The 27,758-nt window shown below is 36.4% G+C and overlaps 1 protein-coding gene across 6 annotated transcripts in view; it reads right to left on the minus strand.

Moving 5' to 3' along the window:
• FBXW7 (F-box and WD repeat domain containing 7) overlaps positions 1 to 27,758 on the minus strand; it is a 230,164-nt gene that overhangs the window by 146,736 nt on the left and 55,670 nt on the right. For 4 of the 6 annotated variants that reach the window (XM_044930529.2, XM_025268175.3, XM_025268176.3 and 1 more), the window contains one exon: positions 12,318 to 12,364. The exons of the other annotated variants lie outside the window; for them this stretch is intronic. The gene's annotated coding sequence lies outside the window, so the exon portion shown is untranslated. Of the gene's footprint in view, positions 1 to 12,317; positions 12,365 to 27,758 lie in introns of those variants that run through there. 6 annotated transcript variants of the gene reach the window in all.

Below are 27,758 nucleotides of genomic sequence, written 5' to 3' on the forward strand. Positions count from 1 at the left end.
ATGAATCAAGGCAAATTGGAAGTAGTCAAACAGGAGATGGCAAGAGTGAATGTTGACATTCTGGGAATCAGAGAACCAAACTGGAGTCAGACACAACTGAGTCGGACACAACTGAGCGACTTCACTTTCATTTTTCACTCTCATGCACTGGAGAAGGCAATGGCAACCCACTCCAGTATTCTTGCCTGGAGAATCCCAGGGACAGAGGAGCCTGGTGGGCTGCCGTCTACGGGGTCGCACAGAGTCGGACATGACTGAAGCGACTTAGCAGCCAGCAGCCAAGTATCACCCACAAGTTACCATAAACAGTAACGGAGAAGTACCTTAACAATGAAGAAATCTGACCATCACCACCTTGAGAAAATGATCAAACTTATCATGAATAATAATGAACCAAACTGGCATGTGTGATACATGTGAAAAATATACTAAATACTGATACACTGAAAAGTATACTCTATCAACTATGTTGTAGTACTGTCAAAATGTTTTAACCTGAATCCAGTCATGAGGAAATATTCAGAAAAATCTGAGAATGTGAAACTGTCTACAAGGCAACTAGCTGGATGCTTTAAATAAAAAGTCAGTGTCATAAAATACAAAATAAAGGGAAGACAGTGTTTCAAATTAAGAGAGACTAAAAAAAAAACCATTATAGCTAACTATAATGAGTGATCCCAGATTAGATCCTAGACTGGGCAGGCAGCAGATGGGGGTGGGGATTATTAAAAAAAAACCTTTAGAAAGCAATTAGGAAAATTTGAAAATGGACAGTATTATTAGATTTTTATCAAATCAAGGCTAATCTTCATGGGTATAATGATGATACTATTGTGATACATTTAAAAAAATTTTATTTTTACATCATACATGCTCAGTATTTGGAAGTTAAGTGTTAAAATATTTAAAACTTTTTTCCTTCCAGTTTTGAGATATAGTTGACATTTTTATCATAAACACCATAGAAGTTTAAGATGCACAGCAAAATGATTTGAGTTACATACATCATGAGATGCTTACCACAATAAGTTTCGTGACCATATACCATCTTCTACAGTTGCAAAATTAAAGAAACAGGAAAAAAAATTTCCTTCTGATGAGAACTCTTAGGATTTACTCTCTTAACAATTTCCATATGTAACACACAGTGACGTGTTAATTATATTTATGTTATACCCTATACCCTTAGTACTTGGTTATCTTATAACTGGAAGTTTATATCTTTTGACTGCCTTCATCCAATTAGCCTCCCCACCTCTGGTAACCACAAGTCTGATCTTTTCTATGTATGTATGTTTATTTTTGAAGTGTGATTGAACTACAGTACCATGAACATTCCTTTTAATACATGAATCAATATTTCTATACATTTCAGAATGGTCACCATGTCAGCCTAGTTACAATATGTCACTATACCAAGATATGACATAGTCACTGACTATATTCCCCACAGCGTTCACTTCACACCCATAACTCATTTACTTTACAACTGGAAACTGTACTTCTTAATCTCTTTCACCTAGTTCTTTCCTCCAACCCACTCCCCTTCTGGCACCCAACTGTGTGCTCAAAATTTACTTTCTAAATGTGTAACCAAAAGAAGATTATATGTATATATGTAAATGTAGATATGGATATGAAGAGAAAAAGAGATACAGGCTAGAAAAAAATGTGGCAAAATGTTAACAATCGGTTGAGTCTATGTGAAGGGTATACAGGTTTCATTATAATAGTTTCTCAACTGTAGGTTTGAAAACAATTATTTTAAATGAGAAAATAAATGAACATCAAAATTTTTTTATCTAGAAAACTTTAGTCTATAGAATCTATACTTTTGCTTCCACAGGGTAGTTTGGAAACCAGTAATATAATTTATCAAAAGTTTCCATTTCTATATTGAACAATATTAAACACCATATACAATATAAAATACCATTTAAAAAGAATTTAACTGGCAACAAACTGGGACAGTGTTTTTGAAAGTGACATAAAATCCAAAGTATTAAAATGATAACCAGATTATATTTTTGAAAGACAATTTTAATAGAAAAATAAGAATATATAGACAGTTAACAGTAGAAAAAATTACCAAAAATTTACAAAAAGATACCCAAAACTTACCCCAAAAATTTATCTATCACATTTTTTTAAAGGCTTGTTATACTTTTTGTTAGCTACCCTAATACTGAAGTAAATCTAACAAAGTTGCTTATTGCAGGCTTGTTTATGATACTAAGAACTTCAAAATTAATCTAGCAATAAGAGGATGGATAAACGTCAAATTATAGTACAGCCTTCATATGGAATACGAAGTACAAGTCAGAATAAATCAGATCCTAGATCCTTAATACCTCAGTATTAATGTGGTAGTGACACCAGCTTTTCTAACCAAAATTCACCCTCACCTTCCATAGTAAAAGCAACATAGTAGGGCGCATTGATCTCTTACAATTACACCTGAAATTCTCATCAAAGGAAAATGAGTTTTAGAAACAACGTGTGCCCTTCTACACTGGGCCTTTTAAGAGGGTGGGTACGCAGATTATTTCTCCTTCCTAATACAGTTGGGACATGAAAACAAAGTACAAGGATGAAGAACTGAAAAGATGAAAGCAAACAGGTCCTAGGTAAGCACTTTGAAAAGTTTCACTGCCAATTTGAAAATGTGAAAACTTCTCCAATCAATATCTAAATTCCTTAAATTTTTATCCAAACCATTTATAATTGCTTTCAGTATATAACTGCTTTCCTTTTCAATATCATTTCCAATCACTGGGCTCCAACCTCACAGCCTTCTCTTAATAAGCATAAGACTTATCTCCACAAAAGGCTTTAAACCTATGGTGCGCTTCCTTGAACTGCTCTCTCCACCAAACACTCACAGGGCTCTCTCCATGCCTTTCATCAGGTCTTTGTTCAAGAGCCACCTCTTCAGAAACAGTCTCTCAAAACCATTCCCCACCAAGCCCATCAGACCCTTGCATCTGAGCTCTACCCGCTTAATATGAGCATATCTAAGTTTCAAGGGTCTTGAAGCTTCTAAAACTTAGAGGATTGAAAAGAAAGGATACAGAATTATAAGTATAAAATTAGAAATGAACATGAATACATATTAGAAATCTGAAAAAATTACAAAATATTAAAAGGACTGACAAATTCCATAAATAAATCCAGAAAAACCGCATTTTAATTAAATGCCTAACAACTCTGTTATGCCATAGTTCCTATATTTTTTGGTTGAGTACTCTTTCCTCGGGGCTTCCCTGGTAGCTCAGTTGGTAAAGAATCCACCTGCAATGCAGGAGATCCCGGTTCAATTCTTTGGTCAGGAAGATCCCCTGGAGAAGGGAGAGGCTACCAGAGAGTAAGAGGGAGACCTGGGTTTGATCCCTGGGTTGGGAAGATCCCCTGGAGAAAGACATGGGAACCCACTTCATTATTCTTGCCTGGAGAATCCCCACAAACAGAGGAGCCTGGCAGGCTACAGTCCATGGGGTCACAAACAGTCGGATATGACTGAGTGATTAGACACAGCACAGCACTCTTTGCTTGGCTTTTCACGTGACAACAGCTTATAATGTTTCCTATACAGACATTAGGAGGATATAATTTAGTCTTTTCTCTAGCCCAGTTGATCAAAATTTATTTTTTATTATTCAGGCTTATAAACTTCAAGTTTCACAACCTGTTACTGGGAATGTCAAGTAAATTTTTGAGAGAGCCAACAAATAGGAGGAAACTCTATTAATCCTCTTTCATATATAAACTTGAGATTTTAATTCAAGTTTTCTTGTGCAGTAACTAATCTTACATACCCTAAATTTAAGGCATTCAGAGATGATGAAACAATCATCAATGTCATTTTTGGTGGGTTATGAGTTTCATGCTATATTCACTGATCAGAGAATTTTGTTTCAAATAAGTAAAGTCATTTAAATATTTTTCCAGTATTTTCATATGATTGTCTTTTTCATTAATTGAATTATCAAAAAACCAAAAGCCTATTACTTCTGTTTATAATTTAGTTTTTCCTCTTAAATGAATTACTACTTTTGCATGATCAGAACATTTTTATGTCACAATTCACTTTACAATGTCAGAATAACTTTTTAATTATTCATGGCACATCTTTAACCATTTTTGTTTCATATTCCATTAATTTAATCTGAATTTTATCTTAACTCTTAAATAAATGTAAATATAACAAAAGAATACACCTTTAACTTTACTTTCAAATCAGAAGTTTATCATTTCACACTTGCTTTACTAAAGTGCTCCAATAAGCAGATGAAATCACATATTTTAATTTTATTAAATACGCTATTTCAACTAAAATAGGAAAAGCATTTGGTGATTATACAATCATACATATTATATTATCAATTATTTGCTATACAGAAGCACCAACATACTGAATGCATAGGATGAAAATGTAATCTTACAGTTTTAGATAGGTATAATCTGCAAACGGTTCCATAGACTTGATTCCAACTCTGTACATCTTAAATCTCAAACCTGGTGTCTCCTTTGCTACTCCTAGTACTAGTGTACTCATACTTTTAGCAGCGGCCATCAAGCACACCTTCATACTGTATATGCCCTCTATGTATATTTCAGACTGTATATGCCCTTTATGTATATTCCTGTCATGATGCCCAGAGCCACTGGAGATAAGGACACCTGCCTACAATGGGAAAGTTAGCAGTAATTTAACAGGGGCATGTTAAATTTAACATGATCATGACTGATCTCCATATAAGTATATACCACTACACTCATATTAAATGAAATATACCCGCAACTCAGACTATTTTAGCCAAAACCAACAAATTATCTGCTAATTATACCTACAAAAATCTTTAAATTTGTGTTAAAACATCTTTTCAGACATTTGCCAGGCAATAACTACATAATTGAATAAGAGAAAGAAGTGGTAATATTAAAAGAATTACCCACTATTGCCACAGTTTTGTCCCAGGAATTCAAATCTTATGTGACATTAGGAGAAGGGAAAAAAAAAAAAAAATTACTAACAAATTTCAAGAAGTGTAACAGCACATAAAGAAGAGATCTAAAGATTTAAGCTTTCAAAAAAAGGTTTTAAAAAGTTTTTAATTTCAATTAGAAAATTGAAATTTCAAAATAGGTAGTAACAGGAATTTTTTAAACTTATTAAACTACTGAGAACATATACTAAATAATTATTTTTTAATGTTCTGGGTATTTTTCAAATTTCCCTACTGTGTATACTGTGAGTTAGGTTAAAACTATTACAGATCATCATAAGTTCACATTACAGTTTACAGAAGAAACACATTTTGATCAGAAATGAGGCTGTGCTGGGGTCACAGTAAACGTAGTGGGCAGGGGCGGGGAGAGGGGGTGTCTGGCACCCACCGACCTTAAATCAAACAAAATCAAGTGTTTTCTGACAAGACTATACTACAACATAGGACCCCCCCCCCCCCCACCACCACCACACACACACAGAAAGCTACTATAAGGATTCTATAGTACAAAACGACAATAAACTAAAGTCCTCCTTAGCATTGAAACCAAAATATTAAAACATACTTTATTTTTAATCTGAATCTCAAAATTCAAAGAAATTCAAAAGAAATTCAAAATCTAGGTGACGTATGTGTGAACAGAAGACAATTTATATACATATATATATACTTTAAAAAAAAAATCACTAAAGCTTAAGATGTAGCTCTCTTCATTAGTTTAACCCAATGAAACTAAATGAGTAAAATTACTATTTTAAAAGAGAGAAAAAAATCCAATCCAGTAACCAGATTACATAACAGAAAAATGGATTAACTATGAAAGCATCAGTTACTAAAACAGCTGACTTACCTATAAAAAAATCAAACCATTAAGAATTTAAAAATCCATAAATCTAAAACCTCCCATCAAAAAATACTCTTGACCAAGATTTTTCACTGGTGAATTCTACCAAACAGTTAAGGAAAACATATACCAGATTTATACAAACTATTTGGCATACAAATATTCTAGTATTACACAAAATAGAGGAAAAGAGGACAATTTTCAGTTCTGACAAAATTTTCAGCAAATCAAATTCAGTGATATATAAAAACAATAATATATTCTGACAAAGTAAAGTTTATCTAGGAATATAGGGTTAATATGAAAAATAATTAATGTAATTCAACCACATTAATAGTTTAAGAGAAAACCTATATGATTGTGGCAACAGATGCAAGAGTCAGTAATAAAACCAAATACCATTAATGATTTAAAATAGACAAAACCAGTCAACAAAGAACTTTTTCAGCCAGACAAAGAGTATCTATGAAAGTCCTAACTATGATTATCAAAAAAAAAAAAAAAAAGACTGGAAGGAAGTAAAACTGTCTCTGTTCACATGGCTGTTTCTGTTTATGTAGAAAATCCTAAGGAATCTGCCCCTCAAAGGTACTACAGACAGGAAATAGCGAGCACTGATGAGGGTGTGGAGAAACTATAACCCTTGCAAATCACTGATGGTAATGTAAAACGGGGAAGCCGCCAGGCAAATCAGTTTGGCAGCTTCTCAAAAAGCTAAACAAAGACGACCCAGGTACTTGTAACACCAGAGTTCACTGCAGCATTATTCACAACAACCAAAAAGTGAAGTCAAGTGTCCAACAACAGATGAACAGATAAATAAAATGTGGAATATTGCAATGGAATATTATTCAGCCATAAAAAGGAAGGAAATTCTAACACATGTTCCAACATAGTTGTACTTCGAAAACATTATGCCAAGTGAAATAAGCCCGACACAAAACAACAAATACTGGAGGAGATTCCACATGTATGAAATATCTAAAATAGGCAAATTTATACAGACGGAAAGGGCAGTATCCTTTAGTTTTCTGTGGTTTACTTGCTTCCAGGATTTCCTTCAATAAATTTCCAGCTGCTTGGCTAGGTCTAACTTCTGTCCTGTGCAACTGGAACTACACAGGAGGCTGGGACGCAGCCAAAAGCAAGGAAGCCACAAACATACAACTCAGACACACTTTCAGGCTTTAAAGTATAACTTCTCTTCTGACTTTTACTTACTTTCAGTCATTTTCTGCTGCTTTTAAATAGAGTTTTTCTTTCAATATTTTATCAGGATTTGATCATTGCTATCTGAGGTTTTCTATGAAAACCATAAGACATGTGATGACATCACTTTAATTTTCAATTTCACCATTACCTGTGAAATTATAAGCAGATCACAGCCTCTGTGATCCTTACTTCTACCATCTGCCTCATTAGTTAAGCTTAGGACCGAAGTATGATAACTAATAACAGGTACAGACAAGAGTTGATCAAAGACGTTAATACTGAATGGTTAAAACTGTTGTCTAAAAAAAAAAAAAAAAAAATAGACTAAACAGATTGGGAAACTTAATAAGAATTTCATTTACTATTTCAACAACTATTTACATGCATATATCAATGCAGTATTGCAGAAGACAACAGAGAAGTGACTGGTAAGAAGAAGCAAAATACCAAATAATGGAAAAGGCAGGACAGATGAGAAAAGGAAAGACACAGATTAGCGACTCGAACTTAGTCATATCTTGGGGATGATAGAGAACACTCTCATCAGCCTAACCAATGTCTACCTACCTGGGTAAGGTAAGAAAACTAGGTAATTTCATTTGAGGAAGCAGAACTCTAACAGAAACAATTGTCAAACTGCAAGGTAAGTTGAAAGAAACTGAGAAACTGGATACCTGGAGTCAATTATAAATCAAACAAGTTCAGCAAGAATGGGAAGGACAGAGAAAGGGAAGACATTTTTCAAGGTAAGTGTGATAAGGCAGAGAACCTGTCATGAAGTAAGTTCTGAAGGAAAAAGCTTTTAGGAAAACGTCTCTGCATAATGTGGTTACTACAGTAACTGTATTGGGAGAAAAAAACAGTCAATACTACTGTGTGATAGCTTTCAGACATTTGTGCAAAAAACAGTGTGACATTTAGAATAATTCAAGTCCAGCTGAGCTTTCCTGAGTAAGACTAGAGAGCAGTGAAAGGCCCTTCTGATGAAGAACACTTTATACCCATATAACCCTGACCAATATCTCCAAGGTGCTATTAGAGAGCAGCGGAGGGGCAAACTCTAGCACATGTGCTGAGAAGCTGCCCCCTGTAGAATAAGGCTGCCCCTACTGACTTCAGAGACAAATTAATGGATTAACTAAAGGGCAATTCTTAAAACCCTTGTAAGAATAAGATGTCTCTATGAATATTAGAACCTCATTTCAAGTATACATACTAAAAGAGAATTAATATGTATTCAATGATCATGCTAGTAAGCTTACAGAACAAGAGAAGGGAAGGGGGAAAGAAGAGTGCACAAAGGCCATTTTGCCTTAATTCAGTCATAAAAGAGGTCATCAAAATCCTCTTAATCACCATATTTGACATACAACCATAGGAGGAGGTAACTCTCTCAGCTAAATCTTTTTTCTTATTTTTTGTCACAATTGAAAATTTAACACCACTCTGAATGAGATGTCAGTTTTGTATTTCCTTTTCCATTGCAACATGTCAGTGGATAGTACAACACAAACTATAAACGTAAAGAAGAGAATCACCCATCCAATGGGCACTTAAGTGACTGTTCACCAATGAACACTATGATTTAAAATCAACTAACAAAAAAATATAAACAATCTTAGCTCTATAAAATTTCATTAAAATAGACTTTTATTTGCAGTTAACATAAGTAAGTAAGTAAGTGTTAGTCGCTCAGTCGTGCCCAACTCTTTGCGACCCCATGGGCTACAGCGCACCAGGCTCCTGTGTCCATGAGATTTTCCAGGCAGGGATACTGGAGTGGGTTGCCATTTCCTTCTCCAGGAGATCTTCCCAACCCAGGGATCGAACCTGGGTCTCCTGCACTGCAGGCAGATTCTTTACCGACTGAGCTACAAGGGAAGCCCTTGCAGTTAACATAGAATAGTACTAAATAATAAGGAAGATACAAAAGTAAATTCCCCAAATAAAAATTATTTGTTAACACTGTATTACAATCTTGCCATTACACAGAAAGCCAATCTACTAAGAGTAGTGACACTCCACTGTTACATGCATTTCTCTAAAAAACTAAATTAGACAACATTATAGGCTAATACATTTTGAAATATGCATTCAATTGATTTAAAAAAAAAACCCATAATGTAAAAAAGTAAAAAACTAAAATGGTTCCATAAAAATTAAAAAGGCACATACTCCATAAAGCAGAAGAAAAATATACATGTTCCATTTGTAGATTTACAAAAACATCCAAATATCCCTGCTACAAATAACTTGCACAAGATTAAAATCAATAAGATTCTCAAAATCTACTTTCTCCTCATAGGAAAGATTAAAATAACCCTGATAATACTCTTAGCCTAAAAAGCAGTAATTTATTAAGGTATGAAATCAAATGTGCAATAAATACCATGATAAACTATTTAGTTCTCCAATCCAAAATACTAACTATGAATTCATGAGACTTTTATCAATATACATATCACACACAGCTAACGTTTTCATGGCAACGTATGAGATCAAAACACAATGTTTTGCTTAAAACAATTAGCTGAGGAACTGAAGCACAAACACAAGGCTAATTGCTTCCTTTGGGATTTGGTTGTCAGACACAAGAAATGCCAATGCTTTAAGGTCCTAGGATAATTAAAACCTTGTCACAAACCTATACTATCAAATGAATATTTAAATATAAACTTGAAATATGAAACCAAAAGCATAACCAACTAAAAAAAAAAAAAAAAAAGATAAATTAAACGTCATCAAAATTAAAAATTTTTGTGCTTCAAAGGACACCAGAAAGAAAATGAAAAGACAATCCACAGACGGGGAAGAAAGTATTGAAAAATCATATTATCTCATAAAAGGCTAGTTTCTAGAATATATAAAGAATGTGTATAGTTTAACAATACAAAGACAACCTAACTAAAAAATGGACCAAGGATTTGGACAGACATTTCTCTAAAAAATACATGTAAATGGCCAATAAGCACATGAAATAATGCTCATCATTAGTCATTATGGAAATGAAAATCAAAAGCACAATGAAATGCCATTTCATATCCAACAGGATGGCTAAAATACAAACCAGATTGACAGCATAACAATCAATGTCTGCGAGAGTGTGCAGAAATCGGCACCCTCACACACTGCGGTGAGACTAACTTCCATTTTAACAGTTCCTCAGTTACACACAGAGTTACCACACCAACTTGTACTTCTGTCCCTTATAAGCATACACCCAAGGGAAATGAAACTCTAGTGCACATAAAACCTACATAAGAATGTTCACTGCAGAAGCACTCCTAATAGCCTAAACACAGATACAGTTCATCAACTGATAGGTGGATAAACAAAAGGAGGTATATAATGGAGTATTTTTTGGCAATAAAAATGAAGGATACACACTACCACGTGGGTGAACTCTGAAAATATTAAGTGAAAGAAACCAGACACAAAGACAGACACCGTATGATTCCATTTACAAGAAATGTCCAGGGACGTCCCTGGCAGTCCAGTGGTAAAAGGCCCAGCGCTCCCAATGCAGGGGGCCAGGTTCAATCCCTGGTCAGGGACCCGGATCCCACATGCCGCAAATAAAAAAGAGAGTTCTCGTTCAGCAACTAAAGATCTTGCACACCACAATTAAGACTTGGTGGGAGGGAGAGAGAGAGAGACAAAGAAAGAAAGAAAAGTCCAAAATAGGCAATTCATAGAAAAAGTATATTACTTGTTGCCTAAGGTGTTAGAGGAGTGGACATGCTTCTAAAACTAGACAGCAATGATGATTACACAACTCTGAAACTCTGAATATACTAAAAATTTGCTAAAATAAAATATATGCCAAAAATACATACAATACAAAGACTGCTTCACTCAAACTAACTCAAATTATTTACATCAATGGGGGGGAAAATGGCCATAAATTACTTGTTCTACTTAATGGGAAAGTGTTAGTTGTTCAGTGGTGTCCAACTCTTTGTGACAAAGGACTGTAGCCCACCAGGCTCCTCTGTCCATGGAATTCTCCAGGTAAGAATAATGCAGTGGGTTCTTCTCCCTTCTCCAGGGGATCTTCCTGACCCAAGGCTCAAACCCAGGTCTCCCACATTGTAGGCACATTCTTTACTATCTGGGCCACCAGGAATTCTTTTTTTCTACTTAATACATCTCTAGAAATCAATTACCACATTTTAAGTAGCAAAATTTTGTATAAGAGATTTTTGTAGCATCATTTGCTCCTAACAATGTTACATTTATTATAAATATTCAACAGAGTAGTATAATTTGTTGAATACTTATATCAGAGTAGTATAATTTGTTGAATACTTATATCAACTATGATTATTATTGAAATTTTAAAATATAATTTGGTTGAAAATTTATTTTTTCAAACACATTAGAAAGTATAATAAAAGAAATCAATGCTTATCATTAAATATACCTTCATGTATCTAGGAAATTTTCTTAATCAAGATACTAATTTTCTTAGTATTCATTCTTAAAAATATTTTATTGACTATATTAAAATAATCAAAAACTACATATGCCACTTGATTAGCAACCAATGCCTCAATACTTCCCTCTCATTGTTGACGTATATCTAATAATTTTTAAATCTATCATCAGTAACCAAAGCATTGTTAAACGTCTATATAGTCACCATAGCACAAAAATCTAAAATATTATACAATGAAGTAAAACACATTCTGAGATTAATTCTACTTTCACTCAAAAATAAAAAATGTAAAGCACCATCTCGTGAAATCAAAAGTTTATGATTTGATTTACAGGCACCTATCAAATATTCATACTAAAATGTTATCACTAAGAAACAGTGTAAGGTCTGATCAGAGTCTTCACACTGACTTATTGTGATTAACTGGACCTAAGGTAAAGAGTAAAGTAAGGTATAGCTAAAGAATCTTGGTGTTTGTACTAGTATCAACAGCTACTAACAGCTATTACAAAAATCTTATAAGAGGAAAATCCTGTTTCATTCACAAAATATATTAGTATGTCTTTCCATGAAGACTATCAATTTCTTTGAATTCTTTTAATATTCAGCCTGCACACTAGAAGAATTTTCTTGATACAAAGAAAGAATCAGAAGACGATCAGAATAAGTATAAAGAGAAGAAATTCAAGTACCAGGTAAAAATTAAAAGAAATGTTATAATTTACACAGGCTATTATTATAAATGTCATTAATGTAATATACATGTAAACTTAAGTAACATGCAAAGTATTTAACATGGAGAATACAGACTTACCAAATATTTGATAGCCTTTTAAAAATCTCACTGATGGTTGAGACTCCCTAAAATAATAAAAAAATAAACAAATACATGAGGAGTAATTTCTCAACTTCAAAAGTTACCCCTGATCTATAAAGTCTACCCGGGAATCCCATTTACATAATAGCAATTTGTTTTTCCACACTGCTTTAAAATCCAAAGCACCTGCTGAACTTTGCCAAATGATTAACAAAATTTTTCCTAAACTTATAAATAATTCAAGGTTTAAATGGAGAACCTAATGAATTATCAGGATATTGACAGCTCTCTAACAAATCAGATCTTAAAAATTACAGACCAAGACAACAGCATACTAACAATTTCTTAGAAAAGCATTCATATGTTAAATGGTCCCTAATTATCACATACAATGTCAGCTCTACATTCTAGTATCTAGTTACCAACACCTTTTTAAGTAGCAGCTGCTGCTGCTGCTGCTAAGTCACTTCAGTCGTGTCAGACTCTGAGCGACCCCATAGACGGCAGCCCACCAGGCTCTCCCGTCCCTGGGATTCTCCAGGCAAGAACACTGGAGTGGGTTGCCATTTCCTTCTCCAATGCATAAAAGTGAAAAGTGAAAGGGAAGTCGCTCAGTCGTGTCTAACTCTTAGCGACCCCAGGGACTGCAGCCTACCCAGGCTTCTCCGTCCATGGGATCTTCCAGGCAAGAGTACTGAAGTGGGGTGCCATTGCCTTCTCCGAGTAACAGCTAGAAAATGTAACTCTAGCACCTACAGAATTGGGGACAATAAAATAGAAGGGGCTTCCCTGATAGCTCAGTGGTTAAGAATCCACCTGAAAATGTAGGAGACAGAGGTTCCACCCCTGGGTCAGGAAGACCCCCTGGAGAAGAAAGTGGCAACCCACACTAGTATTTTTGCCTGGGAAAACCCACCGACAGAGGAGCCTGGCAGGCTACAATCCACGGAGGTTGCAAAAGAGTCAGACACGACTTAGTGACTAAACGAGATAGAAAGATACTTTTTAAAGTATTAAATTTTATTTTAAAAAATTAGCATAAGGAAGTATTTTAAAATCTACCCTATGTTGATACTAAAAAAAATTAAAAGATTTCAAAGAAAGGCATAAACTTACAAATTAATTTTACGACTTACGAAAGTTGTAAATAATTTTATAATGAACATAGTATGTATCTTTTCTGTCAAATTTCGAGTCAAAATAATTTTCAAAACAAAGTTCAAAAATTCAAGATTAAGCACTAAATATTATAGTGCTCTTGTTATTTGCCATCGCTCAAGATTTGAAAAAGGTTATATATTTCTTTTTTAATCACCTTATTCACTCTCCATTTCACAGATTACAAAACCAAGCTTTACAGAGATTCATTCACCTGCTTATATACGGTAGCTGTCATTGACTGCACAACCCAACGTCTTTAAAGCATCAAACAGAAAACATAAGACAGAAAATGAAACAGTATACACTAAAACTGATTGCCTCTTTTAGAATTAGATTTTTAAAAAGATGTTTTGAAATTCCTTTTAAAAGAACCAACAGAATAAAAAAATCATCTACTTTAACTAGCAGAAAATGTTACCATTCAAAAACTACAATACCATTTTCTATCACCATTTCTATCATTTGTTTTCTATCACCACTACTGTTAAAATCAAAATCAATCAATCACATCCATCCACAAGCCATGGAAAAGAAGGAAGAAAAAAGTATGTTCGAGACCCAAACAATGAAGTTTATAACAATAAAGCTGTGAGATGACAGGAGAATATCATCATGACTTTGAGGCAGATGAAGATTTCTTAAACAAGACAAAGATAAACACAGCAAACTGGACTTCCTTAAAAAGTTATGTTCTTAAAATGAAAATGCAAGCTACAGAGTAGGAAAGATATTCTCAATGCACATGTCCAAAGGACTCAGGTACAAAATATTTTTAAAAAAGAGAGGGAAAAAAACATTCTAAATCACCAAGAAAAAGACAATCCGATTTTTAAGAAGAAGACGAAACAAAATTTTACTAAAAAAATAATTTCAAAATCCAACAAACATACTGAAAAGGTCCTCAACATCACTAGTCCTCAAGAAAACACAGATAAACAACACAAGATACTTCTACCCACCAAAATGACTGGGTTTTAATCAAAAAATCAGGGAATACCAAGTGTAAGCAAGCATGTGCAGCAAATGGCATTCTCATGCACTGCACAGAGAAATGGAAATTGGTATAACCAGTATGGAAAATTATGTGGAAATATCTATTAAAGGTGAAGGCTTTAAGGGCTTCCCTAGTGGCTCAGATGATAAAGCATCTGCCTGCAATGTGGGAGACCTAGGTTCAATCCCTGGGTCAGGAAGACCTCCTGGAGAAGGAAATGGCAACCCACTCTAGTACTCTTGCCTGGAAAATTCTACTGACGGAGGAGCCTGGTAGGCTACAGTCCATGGGATCGCAAAGAGTCAGACACAAATCAGCAACTTCACTAAAGGTGAAAATACATATACCCAATGACTAAGCAATACAACTCCTGGGTATATAGTCAATAGAAATGTGTATATTTGTGCACAGAAAGATATGTACAAGATTTATCACAGCAGCATTATTTAAACAATCCAAAACTACACATGACCCAAATGTCCATCGGCAGGAGAAGGGAGAAATAAAGTTTAGCAAATTCATACAAGGGTATCCTAAACCTCAGTGAAAATGAGAAAACCAACGCCATACGCAAAATAGGATACATGCACGAACAGGACACATCGCACAAACACAGTGCTGTATGAAAGAAGCTGGGCAGGGGCAGAAGAAGCGCACATCTAATTCTAGCCTATCAAATTCGAAAACAAGCCAACTAATCTCCCATCGCAAAGTCACAATAGTAAACTGCGGTGAACGAGTTACTTGATTGGGACAGGTCACGGGGAGGCTTTAATTGATGTCTTGAACTAGGGTATGGTTACAAGTTTGTGTGTGTGTGTTCACTTTGCAAAAGTTCATCAATATACAAAAGCTCATCTGTACTTTCCTGTATATAAACTATACTTCAATTATTATTTTTAAGCTTATTAAAAAAAAAATAGATGAAAAATCACTTCTCAGTTAAGTAACTCCAGGTCATCATACTAATGGTCTGTAACTCAATAATTTGAAAATCTGGATCTCTTAACAATGTATTTATTTATATAGGCTGCATAAAAGTAAATTAAATACATCTAGTTATTTTGTATTAATAAGTTTTAAGAACAGTTTCAATGTAAAAATAAACTTTACCAAGAAATGATTCCTTATGATTTTCTACTAATAGCAAATGAAGTTTTGCATGAAGTCCTGCTAATGAATATTTCTACATAGGCTCAACTTACATTCACAAATGTATAACTTCACGCATATTAAAAGTGTTAATAGCTAACTCAGAAGTTGATTCTAAAAGCAATCAGATGGCCAAGCCAGGAATCCATAAAAATTCATAAAACCTTTAAGGCACACTACTTGGCCCAGTTTTTCAGAAAATTTTAAGACTTTTAAAAACCAATAACCATTTGAAGAGAAGTCTTTCGGGTAATCATTCCTACATACCTAAAAAATTTTACATTGATATTTACAGTGATACCTTCTTTAACTAAAATATAAAGTTTTATCTGTAGGTCCTTTTTATGTATCTTTCCCTTATATTTACCTAAATAACTTTTTTTAATCTTACCGATTTCTCTCTAAATTAAGTATCATTATTTGGTCAGATCTGAGAGCTTTTATCATTGATGGAAAGCCATGTTATTACTCACAACAACCTATTTGTCTTTACCCATGGGGTAGAGTTGTCATGTAAGTCTCAAGATAAAGTTCCGAGGAACAGAATGGCATAGGCCCCAGCAGGTCAGGTCCCTGAACAATTCCCAGAGGAATCCTTTGGACGAACTTTACTGAAGATGACTCACCGAATCCTTACAGTAACTCTGCTCAGTCTTGGGGCGCTTCACCTGTGACTCCGGCCTGATAGAGGCCTCTCCAAATGTCCAGTCAGCACTGAACTGTGGCTCTGAGACACGAGGTGGCACAAGCAACACTTGCCCAAGACTGACTGACTGCATTACTCAACCCACTCTCAGGCCAGGCGCCTGCTTCTAATTCAGATACTTAACCTCTCTAAATTGCAAGTTTTCACTAAGAACAAATTAAGACACACAGTTTCCACTTTGGGTAACTTGAAATGAACAAAAGAATTAACTTGAGAGACACTTTAGAACATATAGGGGGAAAAAACCTCGCTCAAGAGAAGTTTGTCTTATCTACCTAAAAGATAAAAACCAAATTATTGAATGTAAGAAGATCTCCCCAGAGGTCACACATCTCACCAAAATAAGAGAGACAAACACTAACAGAAGGACCTGAATCATCCCTAAGGGTCTATTTTGAAGCAGAGAGCCAAGAGATCTCATCCTAAATCTAAAGAACCTTCAGGACTAGACACAGGTTCACTAGGAAAACTCTCTAACTTCACAGTCTCTGGTAATATACAAAACATCCCAGAGAGGACAGTAAAGGTGTAAGCAGAACAGTCTTCCCCTAAAACAAAAGGGGATTCAGTGAATTCAGTGACTACACACTGTTCAATCAGCAATAAATCTAATAAAAATTGCTCATGAATGGTAACTATATTTATATAAATACTGGTATTTGAAAAATTAGCATCTTTAAATAGTGCTAATGATATGTCTTCTTAGGATTCTGTTATTTTTCATTGTTTTCTACTTTAATTTTAGAGGTGGAAAAGTTAAAGCCAGATTGGTGAAAAATATTTAAAAAGCAAGGTTACAGCTAGTCAACAGTTGTAAGTTGTTACATAGATATCAGATCTTAAATTATCTGAAACAAAGTGTTTCAAATCACTTTTCAAACTGCCCACCACACATTCAATTTAGCCAAATTAAAATATTTCACAAACCAACCCAGTCAAAATTAATAGTTTACCCCTACCTTATAGAGAAAGGGAAAGAGAAGTCGCTCAGTCGTGTCTGACTCTTCGCGACCCCATGGACTGCAGCCCACCAGGCTCCTCCGTCCAAGGGACTCTCCAGGCAAGAGTACTGCGGTGGGGTGCCATCGCCTCCTCCGAGAACTAAATGCTTATAGAGAACTAAATGCTATTTTATCTTCCAAGTATTCAAAAAGCTTCAACTATTATAATTTTTTGTAAAAGATGTAAATTTTTACTTTAAAAACCTCATGCTGCACTTCTATTTCCATAATAAAGACACAGCACTCAGTACTTATCCTCTCAAGCTTCTTGCCTGATGGCTGCAAAACTGCACAGGATTGCTTACACAATACCTCAAGAAGTTTCAAAAAAATCTCTCAATGTTCTAATGACAGTCTCATAGATACTACCAACAAATTTAAAGAGAGACTCAAAAACATCTTCCTTTCCCCAGTTATTAAAACGTGATATGATGTAAGTTTCAGTACAACTCACCTGCATTTTTATAATCATATTCACTACACAATCATACCTTCATCAAGTTATGCTCTGATCATTTTTCTTCAACACTTCCACAATTTTTCAAAGTATTTCTAAAAGTATTCACAGTTCTAGTCAACTGCCAATTTTTACAACATACTTCTTATTAAGCCTGGATCTTATATCTTTCATATCCCTTAAATCAACACAAGTCCCAGTTGATCATTTTATTGCAATAACATATAACCACTGTAGAGAATGTCCTCCTTTTGCAGTTTAATTGCACAGCTATTGTTTAGTTGCTAAGTCGTATCTGACACTGTGATCCCATGGACTGCAGCACGCCTGGCTTCCATCCTTCACTATTTCCCGGAGTTTGCTCAAACTCATGTCCGTTCAGTCAGTGATGCCATCCAACCACCTCATCTTCTGTCACCTTCTCCTGCCCTCAATTTTTCCCAGCATCAGCATCCAGCATCTATTCCAATGAGCTGGCTCTTTGCATCAGGTGCCAAAGTACTGCAGCTTCAGCTTCAGCATTAGTCCTTCCAATGAATATTTAAGACTGATTTCCTTTAGGATTGATTGGTTTGATCTCCATGTTGTCCAAGGGACTCTCAAGAGTCTTCTCCAGCACCACAGTTCAAAAGCATCAATTCTTCAGCACTCTGCCTTCTTTACGGTCCAACTCTTATATCTGTACATGAATACTGGAAAAATCATAGCTTTGACTATCCTCACCCCTTTGTCAGCAAAGTGATGTCTCTGCTTTTGAATGCGCTGTCTAGGTTTGCCTCAGCTTTTCTTCCAAGGAGCAAGCGTCTTTTCATTTTATGGTTGCAGTCACTGTCCTCAGTGATTTTGGAGCCCAAGAAAGTAAATTCTGCCACTGTTTCCATTTCCCCTCATCTATTTGCCATGAAGTGATGGGACCGGATGCCATGATCTTCATTTTTTGAATGTTGAGTTTTAAGCCAGCTTTTTCACTCTCCTCTTTCACTTTCATCATCTCTTTAGTTACTCTTAGCTTCCTGCCACAAGGGTAGTATCATCTGCATATCTGAGGTTATTGATATTTCTCCCAGATTATTTATTATCAATAATAATTGATATTATTCCAGCTTGTGACTCATCCAGCCCGGCATTTTGCATGATGTCCTCAGCATATAAGTTAAATAAACAAGTTAACAATGTACAGCCTTGATGCACTCCTTTCCCAATTTTGAGTCAGTCCATTGTTCCATGTCCAGTTCTAACTAACTGTTGCTTCTTGATCTGCACATAGGTTTCTCGGGAGACAGATAGGATGGTCTGGTATTTTCATCTCTTTAAGAATTTTCCACAGTTTGTTGTGATCCACAAAGTCAAAGTAGCAACTATAAAATAAACATGGCAAAAAACCACCTTTTTTGGTAATTACCTAGCTATACATAGGAGAGAGGAAACAAATAAAAATACTATCAACACTGTAAAAGCTCCACAAAAAGGAAAAGTTAATTGTAGTACAATTTAGTTTCGGTACACTATTCATCCCTTTTGGGCTTCCCTGGTGGCTCAGATGGTGAAGCATCTGCCTATGATACAGGAGATGCGGGTTTGATCCCTGGGTCAGGAAGATCCCCTGGAGAAGGAAATGGCAACCCACTCCAGTATTCTTGTCTGGAAAATCCCATGGACGGTGGAGCTTCGTAGGCTATAGTCCATGGGGTCCCAAAGAGACAGACACCACTGAGAAACTTCACTTTTCACCTTCTTTTCTTCATCCCTTTTATGGATCACAGTCTTGTTGTGGCAAAAGGGCTTGCATAACTCAATGAAGCTATGAGTCATGCTGTGCAGGGCCACCCAAGACAGACAGGTCACAGTGAAGAGTTCTGACAAAACATGGTTCACCAGCAAAGGAAATGTCAACCCACTCCAGTATTCTTGCCTGGAGAACCCCATGGACAATATGAAAAGGTAAAAAGACATGACTCCAAAAGATGAGCCTCCAGGTCAGAAGGTGTCCAGTATGCCACTGGGGAAGAGCAGAGGGCAGTTACTAATAGCTCCAATAAGCATGAAGCAGCTGGGCCAAAGTGGAAACGATGCTCAGCTGCGGATGTGTCTGGTGGTGAAAGTCAAGTCCTATGCTATAAAGAATAATACTGCATAGGAACCTGGAACGTTAGGTCTGTCAATCAAGGTAAATTAGATGTCGTCAGACAGGAGATGGCAAGACTGAACATCGGCATCTTAGCAATCAGTGAACGAAAATGGATGGGAGCGAGAGAATTTAATTCCAATGACCATCATATTGTTGTTTAGTCACCAAGTCACGTCCGACACTTTTGAGACCCCATGGACTGCAGCCCGACACTTTTGAGACTCCTCTGTCTATGGGATTTCCCAGGCAAGAACACTGGAGTGGGTTGCCATTTGCTTCTCCAGAGGATCTTTCAGACCCAGGGATCAAACCCACATCGCTTGCATCTTGCACTGGCAGGCAGATTCTTTATCACTGAGCAACCAGTTGGTACAAAAGTAACTGTGGTTTAAGACTGCAAATTTTAAATCATCATAACTAGGTTACAAAGAGTCAGACATGACTAAACGACTGAACAACAACAAGGCTCAAACACATCTCTATTAATCAAAGGAGAATTCATTACAATCAACACATTTTTGCCAACAAGAAAAAAGTTGGTTTATTCCTGTAGTTTAAAAATCCAGGCTTCTAGATTCAACGAACGCTTGGAAAGCATTTTCTGCCTCCTGGTGGTTGTGGAAGTGTTTTCCCTGCAAAAAAAGTTGTCAAGATGCTTGAAGAAGTGGTGGTCAGTTGGCAAGAGGTCAGGTGAATATGGTGTATGAGGCAAAACTTCATAATCCAAGTCATTCAACTTTTGAAGCACTGGCTGTGCAACATGCAGTGGGCACTGTCATGGAGAGTTGGACCCTTCCATTGACCAAGACCGGCTGCAGGCATTTGCAGCATGTCATCAATTTGCTGAGCATACTTCTCAGATGTAATGGTTTCACCAGGATTCAGAAAGCTGCAGTGGCTCAGAACATCAGCAGATCACCAAACAGTGGCAGTGACCTTTTTTGATGCAAGTTTGGCTTTGGGAAGTACTTTGGAGCTTCTTCTTGGTTCAACCACTGAGTTGGTGGTTGCTGGTCATTGGATAAAATCCACTCTTCATCTCACATCACAATCCAGTCAAGAAATGGTTCACTGCTGTTGCAAAAATAAGAGAAGACAACACATGAAGATAATGATTTTCTTTTTTTTAGTCAGCTCATGAGGCACCCACTTATCAAGCTTTTTCACCTTTCCAATATGCTTCAAGCGCATAATGACCGTAGAATGGCTGACACTGAGTTCCTTGGCAAATTCTCCTGTAGTTGTAAGAGGATCAGTTTCAATGATTCTCTCAATAGGTCGCTGTCACCTTCCTAGGGCCGGCCACTGCACTCCTATCTTCAAGGTTCTCGTCTCCTTTGCAAAACTTCTTGAGCGACCACTCCACTGTACGTTGGTTAGCAATTCCTGGGCCAAATGCACTGCTGATGCTGCAGGTTGACTCTACTGCTTTACGACCCATTTTGAACTCAAGTAAGAAAATTGCTTGAACTTGCTTTTTGTCTAACATCATTTCCATTGTCTCAAATAAATATAAAATAAACAGCAAGCAATGCCATTAACAACAAAAAAATACAAGAAACGCATTTTAAAATGATGTGTTAACATAACCACACTTACTTAATGTATTCCAACATCAAATGGCAAATTTCAACAATGCAAAAACTGCAGTTACATTTGCACCAACCTAACACATAAAACGGAGAAGGCAATAGCACCCCACTCCAGTACTCTTGCCTGGAAAATCCCATGGATGGAGGAGCCTAGTAGGTTGCTTTCCATGGGGTCGCTAAGAGTCAGACACGACTGAAGTAACTTAGCAGCAGCAGCAGCAACACATAAAAGTTGCAATGCTGAGCCAAGAAATGAATAGATATAGCAGACAACACTAATTTTAAAAGCTACTGTAAGAACAGACATTCCAAGTCCAAATACTCTAGCTAATGAAACTCTCACCAAAGGGAAAAAAATCCACAAAACATAAACCTGTAAAGTAATATTCCAAAATAAATCTGTAACAGCCTTCATACATATCTTTTAACATACTGAACCAAAAATCAAAACTATAAATGGACAAAACACAACAAGATATGAAATAAGAATTGACTGCACTCAAGCAGAGGGAATGGAGAAAAAGACAAATCACTTTTTAAATAAGTAGCAAAAGGACCTCCCTGGCAGTCCAGTGGTTAAGACTCCAAGCTTTCATCACAGGGGGTGCAGGTTAAATCCTTGGTTGGGGAACTAAGACCTTATCCACATGATGGTATGGCCAAAAAATAAGAAATAAAAAGGAAGGTTGGATTCAAGTAAAAATACAAAGGAAAATAAGAAACAAGAGATCAGCCAAGAGAATAAAAATACTGAAGAAAAAATGACCGGAGAAAAAAATTAACATAGATCTGTAAAGAAGCTATAACAAATGTATAAGAGAAAACTCTGAAGAATAGAAATAAAATAAAGCAACTAATATTTAAAACTGTAACTTATAAAGTCTCTCCAAAACAAAAACTAATGTGTATTTACTTGTATGCTGTGGTGGGCAGGAAGAACTACAAAGTATGTGAATTGTAGCAACAAACATACTGCATACTTGGAAAAACCCAGAATAACAAACTACAAAACACAGCCTAGCAAAACTTCAAAAGAAGTAAGGAAAAAAATCTTCGGATCCTCCAGAAAAAACACCAAGCCTCTTACACAGGACAGAAAGCAAGGCTGGCATCTGGTTTCTAAATAGCAACATTCAAAGTAAAGTAAAAGTGTAGCATCTTCTTCAAGAAACCCAAGTAATGAAAGTATAAACCAAGGATTTTATATCCAGTCAGGTACCTTTATAACTACAGAACTAGAGATTTAAACATGCAAGAACTCTGGGAATGTATTATTCAGAGCCTACTCAGAGCAATCTACAAAAGAAGGAGATTTACCTCATTAAAAGTAGACAGTGAAAACTTTGGCAAAAACTTTACTAAACAATGGGATAAACACTGAATATATTTAATTTTAGATATATTACTAAAACAAAGATATGGACAAAGAATGAAGATGGGTATTTAAATATTGTATTCTCTGACAAATTTTAATGGAATTTTTTTTTAATATGAAGAAAACAGAAGTAAAAAACTAAAGAATCTGCTCACTGGCATTGAACAGGTAATAACTGAATGTCAGAGGATATTCATTTAATGCAGACAAAGCAATTATCAGCAGTCTAAGTTCTTTGCCTAAAGGGACCCTAATGATATCATAAGAAAATATTAGTATAAAGTTAGCCATTAAAACAAAAATATCAACTAAGAAAATAATCTTCAAAAAGAGTAAAGAAACAGCCCATAGGAAAAGAAGAAAAAAAGTAAATACAGCATAAAACAGTAAAAGCAATGTAAAAATTAGAAGAAACACTGTCATGTCAAGATATAAAAATAGGCTTCACTCTATTTCCCAGGTGGCTCAGAGATAAAGAATCTGCCTGCAATGCAGGAGACATGGGTTTGATCCCTGGGTCAAGAAGGTCCCCTGGAGAAGGAAACAGCAACGTTTACGTAAAAGCATCTGCCTACAATGCGGGAGACGCAGGTTCGATTCCTGAGTGGGGAAGATCCCTGGAGAAGGAAATGGCACCCCACTCCAGTACTCTTGCCTGGAAAATCCCATGGACGGAGGAGCCTGATAGGCTATAGTCCACGGGGTTGCGAAGAGTCAGACACAACTGAGCGACTTCACTTCACCAGTATTCTTGCCTGGAAAATCCCATGGACAGAGGGGCCTGGAAGGCTACAGTCCATGGGGGTCCCAAAGACTCAGGCAACTAAACAGCAGCTCTTCTATTAAAAGGAAAAAGCTTCAAACTACTTATTTGAAAATAGTATTTACAAAAAGAACAAATATATATATACACATATATACACACACATATATATATTTAGGATTAAACATAAATGTGTAAAATTTCTATTAGGAAAGCTATAAAACACTTCTGAAAAATACAAATGAAAAGACATCCCCTATTCTCTTGGAAAGGATGACTAAGCTTCATAAAGATACTGAGTTCCCTAAGTTGGGCTTCCCTGAGAGCTCAGTTGGTAAAGAATCCACCTGCAATGCAGGAGACCCCATTTGATTCCTAGGTTGGGAAGATCCCCTGGAGAAGGGATAGGCTACTCACACCAGTATTCTTGGGCTTCCCTTGTAGCTCAGCTGGTAAAGAATCTGCCTGCAATGTGGGAGACCTGGGTTCACTTCCTGGGTTGGGAAGATCCCCTGCGGAAGGGAAAAGCTACCCATTCCAGTATTCTGGCCTGGAGAAGTCCTGTATAGTTCATGGGGTCATAAAGAGTAGGACATGACTGAGTGACTTTCACTTTCACAAATTAGTGATCAACATTATTCAAATAAAAATAACAACAAATGTTTTCCTAGAGCTCAACAAGCTGATGTTCAACTTCACTCATACAGAATATGTACACACAGTATTCTGCTTGTATAAAATAATAATAGGAATAAATACACAAACAGCAATGCATGAACATATAATATTTTGTTTATAATATAAACATATAACGCTTATTTTTTTTTACAAAAGGAAACACAAGGATAAACCAGAAACTAATGAAACTGGTAACCTACAGAGACTGAAAAGAGAAAACAGAGAAGGAGAAGGAAGGAAGACTTTTCAGAATGCCTTTTTATATAGTTTTGACTCTTAGCCATTTTACTATTTTACAAGTCTCAAAAAAATTTTTAAATGACTCAATGATGGAGGGAGGGTTAAAACCAAACACAAGCAAAAAGAAATAAACCTTAGGGTTTATCAAAGTAGTGATATAAAAATATTTAATTAATTAAAATAATTTATGAGCACAGTACTCTGATATATACCTTCACTGGGGAATGATATGAACACTACACAGAAATCTTAAACTTTCCTCATTACTAGGGTTACTGTTGGCAGTGGTTTGGTGTGCCAATTTCAATATTATTATACCATGGACATTAGAGGACAAAGTAAATGAATAAATGTATATTGATGTGACTGTTGACCAAGATCCTCACCTTGGGAGAGGAGAGATCCAAACATTAAACAGGAGAAGAACCTTGGGTACTGGGTACAATCAGTACCCAAATATTAGTAGTTTTTTTTAGTATAATTTCTGGCTTCCTGCCCCATGAACAGACTCCCCGGAAGCCTGACCAGTAACATATAACACCTCCTGACCTCACAAGGCAGTTTGTAAGTATTCAAGAATAGGAATGGGGATTCCTGGACAAACAGCTGTTTCCAGATCTAGGGGCAGCGAAAGCAAAAGGTAATAAGAATGGAACACTTTGTTGTGCCAGAAAGTAAACAGTGCTCTAAAGCCTTCCAGGCATCTCCATCCGTGGGATTTTCCAGGCAAGGGTACTGGAGTGGGGTGCCATTGCCTTCTCCCTCTAAAATGATGGGACATATCAAAGAAACATAAAAATCAAGTTGAATGAGTTCCTGCTACTAAATTTTAACATTCTGAGACTTGAAAAATAACAGTAATAGATCTCAAGCCCACTGAACAAAAGAAGAATCCATGAGCCCACAAATGACAGTGAAAAAAAGGAGAGCACAAGCTCTGCCAGCTAATAAATGTGGGAAGAATAACAAACAAGAGAATCATCATTTTTTAAGCATCAATATAAACAATGGTTCAGGTAAAAATTAACAAAGGATATTAAAATCACTGGCTAAAAGATTATTTAGAAACAGTATTAATTTAGCCTGAAGGCATGGATTAATCACCAAAGGGAAAAATACCTTTGTAATACCTTTACAATAGAGAAATTTGGCAGCACCAGATAAACCAAATAATCTACTTTAATCACAAATAATGGGACAAATTAAGAATACAAAGGTTAAAAAAAGCAAACTTTAAATGCATACATGTATCAACAGGCTTCCCAGGTGGTGCTAGAGGTAAAGAATCCACCTGCCAGTGCAGAAGACCCAAGAGATATAGGCTGGGAAGATCCCACGGAGAAGGACATGGCAGCCCACTCCAGTATTCTTGCCTAGGAAATCCCGTGGACAGAAGAGCCAAGAGGGCTACAGTCCATGGGGTCGAGAAGAGTTAGTCACGATTCACTGACTGAGCATGCAATAGGCACACACATGTATCAACAGGACTCAATCTTGCAATGAACACTGAGTGAACAAAGCACAAATGTATGTAAACAACATGATACTACTTATTTACATTTTAAAACCAAATCAATACTACTTTATACAAATGTGTGCATAGAAGTATAATAAACTTATATCTTCAGACTAGCAATTGCAAGCAAAAGAATGAGAGTGATAATTTTCAGCCATCAGTTCAGTTCAGTCGCTCAGTTGTGTCTGACTCTTCGCGACACCATGGACCACAGCACGCCACGCCTCCCTGTCCATCACCAACTCCCGGAGTTGAGTCAAACTCATCTCCATCAAGTTGGTAATGACATCCAACCATTTCATCCTCTGTCGTCCACTTCTCCTCCCACCTTCAATCTTTCCCAGCATCACGGTCTTTTCAAATGAGTCAGCTCTTTGCATCAGGTGGCCAAGGATCGGAGTTTCAGCTTCAGCATCAGTTCTTCCAATGAACACTCAGGACTGATCTCCTTTAGGTTGGACTGGTTGGATCTCCTTGTAGTTCAAGGGACTCTCAACAGTTCTTCAACACCACAGTTCAAAAGCATCAATTCTTCGGCGCTCAGCCTTCTTCACAGTCCAACTCTCACATCCATACATGACTACTGGAAAAACCATAGCCTTGACTAAACGCACCTTTGTTGGCAAAGTAATGTCTCTGCTTTTCAATATGCTATCTAGGTTGGTCATAACTTTTCTTCCAAGGAGCAAGCGTCTTTCAATTTCATGGCTGCAGTCACCATCTGCAGTGATTTTGGAGCCCCAAAAAATAAAGTGTCTCACTCTTTCCATTGTTTCCCCATCTATTTGCCATGAAATGATGGGACCAGATGCTATGATCTTAGCTTTCTGAATGTTGACTTTCAAGCCTACTTTTTCACTCTCCTCTTTCACTTTCATCAAGAGGCTCTTTAGTTCTTCTTCACTTTCTGCTATAAGGGTGATATCATCTGCATATCTGAGGTTATTGATATTTCTCCCAGCAATCTTGATTCCAGCTTGTGCTTCATCCAGCCCAGCATTTCTCAAACTTGTATGTACTCTGCATATAAGTTAAATAAGCAGAGTGACAATATACAGCCTTGACATACTCCTTTTCCTATTTGGAACCAGTCTGTTGTTCCATGTCCAGTTCTAACTGTTGCTTCCTGACCTGCATACAGATTTCTCAAGGGGCAGGTCAGGTGGTCTGGTATTCTCATCTCTTTCAGAATTTTCCACAGTATATTGTGATCCACACAGTCAAAGGCTTTGGCATAGTCAATAAAGCAGAAATAGATGTTTTTCTGGAACTCTCTTGCTTTTTCCATGATCCAACGGATGTTGGCAATTTGATCTCTGGTTCCTCTGCCTTTTCTAAAACCAGCTTGAACATCTGGAAATTCACAGTTCACATATTGCAGAAGCCTGGCTTGGAGAATTTTGTGTATATCTTTATTTTAAAAGTTCTGAAACAATTATGTGTGTGTGTATGCTAAGTCACTTCAGTTGTGTCCGACTCTGTGCAACCCCATGGAATGTAGCCCTCCAGGCTCCTCTGTCCATGGTATTCTCCAGGCAAAAATACTGGAGTAGGTTGCCATGCCCTCCTCCAGGGCATCATCCCTACCTGGGGATCAAACAAAGGTCTCTTACATTTCCTGTTTTGGTAGGCGGGTTGTTTATCACTAGCCCACCTGGGAAGCCCCCTGAAACAA

The sequence above is a fragment of the Bubalus bubalis genome, chromosome 17 (genome assembly GCF_019923935.1).
Source record: "Bubalus bubalis isolate 160015118507 breed Murrah chromosome 17, NDDB_SH_1, whole genome shotgun sequence".
Taxonomy (NCBI): Eukaryota; Metazoa; Chordata; class Mammalia; order Artiodactyla; family Bovidae; genus Bubalus; species Bubalus bubalis.